Source organism: Leptonychotes weddellii, chromosome 5, assembly GCF_054177405.1.
Source record: "Leptonychotes weddellii isolate Sample4059 chromosome 5, ASM5417740v2, whole genome shotgun sequence".
In the NCBI taxonomy this organism is placed as follows: domain Eukaryota; kingdom Metazoa; phylum Chordata; class Mammalia; order Carnivora; family Phocidae; genus Leptonychotes; species Leptonychotes weddellii.
Window position 1 is genome coordinate 132,139,104 of NC_138373.1, and position 4,173 is coordinate 132,143,276.

Genomic DNA, 4,173 nt, shown 5'->3' on the forward strand with positions numbered 1-4,173 from the left:
TCCCTCTGCCTCTGCCTCTCTCTCTCTATCTCTCATGAATAAATAAATAAAATCTTTAAAAAAAAAAAAAATCCTAGCTCCAGAATTTATTACCCTTATATCTCAGGCAAATTAGCTCAACTCTCAGAGCCCTCGTGCATCAGTCAGCCTGGACTAAGTAGCAGAAACAAATGTCCCCAAATCTTCATTGTTTTAGCAATAATAGCTTGTTTCTTGCTCATGTTCATGTCCATCATAAGGTTTGAGGCTATGCTCTGCAATCTCTTTATGCTGTGACTGAGGCTGAAGGTACAGCCTCGTCTAGATCATGCTGGTAGTAGAGAGGAAAACCATGCAGTGCTATGAAAGCTTTTGCAGATTCCTTGTCTGTAAAATAACTTCATTCATTCCTCCTTAATGCCATACTCACCATCCCCCCCATATACAAACGTTCAGCCCTACAAAACCGAAGTACCATTTGCCATCTTCCACCCAGTAATCGTTTGATATTTCAGATACAGTTGGGTCAATTAATATAGAGTAATGAATCCACCCAGGGAGAACAGGGCTTTCTACAAAAAAAAAAAAAAAAAAAAATTCTGCTTGTAAAATGGAACTAAGATACCAAGACCCCATTGTTACCTTAATATTGAGCAAGTTACCTCCCACACGGGAATGATATGGAGGAAAAAATACCTAAGAGCCTTCGTATTCTCAATGAAAATACCCACACATCATCACAAATCCTCACATTTCCAAACACCTTTACAGCATATCATCTATTCCATAAAGTACATCTAAGTATAATGTCATGAAAGTAATAGCATTTGTGAAGATGATGAATAAAAAACAGCAATATCACATGGAAGAATGATAGTCAGTACAGACGTCAAGCCCCAAACCCCAAAACTTCACATAATAAATGTTTATTTCCTATTCTCATCACCATCCAGTGTGGGTTGGTGCTAACAAGGGGTGGGGGGGACTAGGAATTCTGCCCTTTACACTCATTCAGGAGCCCAGACTCCTTCTATTTTGCCACATTACTCTCTTGTATCCTTAGAGTCCTCTCCACTTAGCTGTGAGATAGAAAGGCTTAAAGGATCACATTTGGGACAGTGTTAAGACCTAGGCCTGGAGGGGCACCTGGGTGGCTCAGTGGGTTAAGTGTCTGCCTTCGGCTCAGGTCATGATCCCAGGGTCCTGGGATCGAGCCCCACGTCAGGCTCCCTGCTCAATGGGAAGCCTGCTTCTCCCTCTCCTCCCCACTCCTGCTCTCTCTCACTATCTCTGTCTCTCAAATAAATAAATAAAATCTTAAAAAAAAAAAAAAAAGACCCAGGCCTGGAAAGAGTGTATATCACTTCCTCCACATTCATTGACCACAACTCTGACACAAAGCTGCATCTAACTGCAAAGGAGGCTGAGAAACATAGTCTAGCTGAGTGCCAAAAGGAAGGCAAGGGGGGGAAAATAACTAGCCAATCCGTACCACAGTGACCTAGGCTCACTTTCTAGCTAGGTTACTTGAATCGGTACACAAGCCTTAAAGTCAATGATTCAAATATGCGAATTTACAGAATCAGAAATTACAGCATGTTCTGTACATTTGTCCTCAAGTGCCATGTAGCTTTGGAAATGGCAGATGTCTGTTTTGCTATTATAAAGCACCATTCTGATACAAATTGCTGAATCATTACCTGAAACTGAGGAGTCTGATCACTGAACTGGGCTACTTCTAGGCTAACAGGTAGAAGAGAATAGCCATTCAAACGCTCACCCACAAAACAAACACACAGACACAGAGCACCATCATGCTATGTTTTATGCAAACACACAAACTCCTCCCACAGAGGTTGACATAATGGAGAAAGAAGGAAAGAAGTGAAAGGATGTGTACACAGGAATTGAACCAAATCAAATATTTTGGGATATGCTTGACTACCTGCCCTGATAAGGAATAAGATGAATTCATAAGATTTGCCTGGCCTCACGGTCAATAATTGTCTGAAAATTGTCAGACCCAAGATGGATGACATCATGCAGGGTAAATGAAGATCATTTCCTTCTACACTGATTGGTGCTTGGGTTTTGTTTATCCTCTTGCTGCCTGAGCCTTGTAAGTAACCAGATATTGTAGATTTGAAACAGCCTTTCCATTTGCATCACTGGGCAATGAGTGCAGCCAACAGGAAGCCCAGTGATTCAGATAACTTGTTTTAATTGAAATCAATACCAACACAAGCAAAACTACCTGAAATGGCAGTGCTCTGATGGAATATTGTCATGGCCCCTGCCAATAACAACCGTTATCAAGAATGAACTATTAACTTCAACAGTGACTCATAGTGCTTTCCAGGAGGAAAATTAAAAAAAAAAAAAAAAGTTTTGAACCAGTGACAGTTTTCAATTAGGAAAAAAAAAGAAAGAAAGAAAGAAATTTTACTTCTTCAGGTCTCTATTAAGTTTCAGCCATAAACTCAAATTCAATTCCAACTAGAGCTTCCATTAAATAGAAAGAGACCATTAGCCACCCTAGTCCATCTCCTGCCAGCTCTTTTCCATTCTTTCTTTTCCATGCTCACCTAGGTCTGGTGAGAAACAGAATAATTATGATAATATTTATTGAGTATCTTCTAGGTGCAGGGCCATGTTCTAGTCCAGGGGCCAGCAAATTTTGTCTTTAAAGAGCCAGATAGTAAGTATTTTAGGCTTTGTGAGCCATACTGTCTTGATTGTGACTATTCAGTTTTGATGATGTAGTGCAGATACAGAGAAAATACATCATGAATGGGCATCCCAATAAAACTTTATTTATAAAACAAGCAACAGGCCAGATTTGGCCTAAAGGCCATAACTTATGGACCCTGGTCTAGACTTCATATGTATCTTCACTGAGGAAGGTATTACTATTCTTATTTTTTTTAATGATTTTATTTATTTATTTGACAGAGAAAGAACACAAGCAGGGGAGCAGCAGAAGGAGAGGGAAAAGCAGACTCCCCACTGAGCAGGGAGCCCAATGCGGGGCTTGATCCTAGGACCCTGGGATCATGACCTGAGCCGACGGCAGACGCTTAACCGACGGAGCCACCAGGCGTCCATTACTATTCTTATTTTGTAGATGAAGCTGACACCCCTCCAAGCTTCCCCTCTAGTTATGGGTGAGGTTATGCCTAACACCAAAGCAGCCTCTACTTTTCTCACTTTGCCATTCTGCCCCCTGACTAAAGAAGGCAGTCAGACAACCTGTGAAAGAGCAAAAGCTACACTCCTGGGCCTGATTATTTACGAATGCAGCTGCTAGTTTGCAGAGTTGTCCAGTTCTTCTCTCTTGGTGATCCAGTGTTGATCTGACCAAATTTTCATGATGCAAGGTCCATAAGGAGTCAGATGTGACCTAAAATAATGTTGTATTTTGTACAAATTTTGTACCAGCGTGTAAACTCCTAAAAGAAGTTTTCCCCCTATGGCCCCTGGAAATTCCAATTCAATATAAAAAAAAAAAAAAATCAAAACTTGGGTCAGATTTGAAGGGTACTTGAGACTTAATTGGATATTTCACAAATACCATATTTATAACATTCATGTGTTGAATGCCTATATCCCCAGGACCTTGCCTAGCACCTGACACGTAGGAAGTTCTCAAGAAATACTTGTGCCATGTCTTCATGGAATATTGGTGTAATAAAAGTAGATATTATTCCTGCTCTCTGAAAGCTGACACTCCAATAGAAAAGAAAAAAAATACACACACACACACACACACACACAAATACTGTAATCTGCCCTGCATTCTTGCTTAGAATCAAGAGAATTTAGGGGCTCCTGGGTAGCTCAGTCATTAAGCCTCTGCCTTCAGCTCAGGTCATGATCCCAGCGTCCTGGGATTGAGCCCCGCATTGGGCTCCCTGCTCCGCAGGAGGCCTGCTTCTCCCTCTCCCACTCCCCCTGCTTGTGTTCCCTCTCACTGTGTCACTCTCTGTCAAATAAATAAATAAAATCTTTAAACAAAAAAAAAAGAATCAAGAGAATTTAAACTGCTATCATTGTTCAGAAGAGTAAACAGAGTTTAACTCTTCTCCACAAGCATATCATCATCAAAACTGGCTCTTGAAACATGAATAGGATTAGGTAGGTGGAGATGTTGGAGGAAAGGCATCTTGGGCAAAGGAGACGTGGTGAGCAAAGACA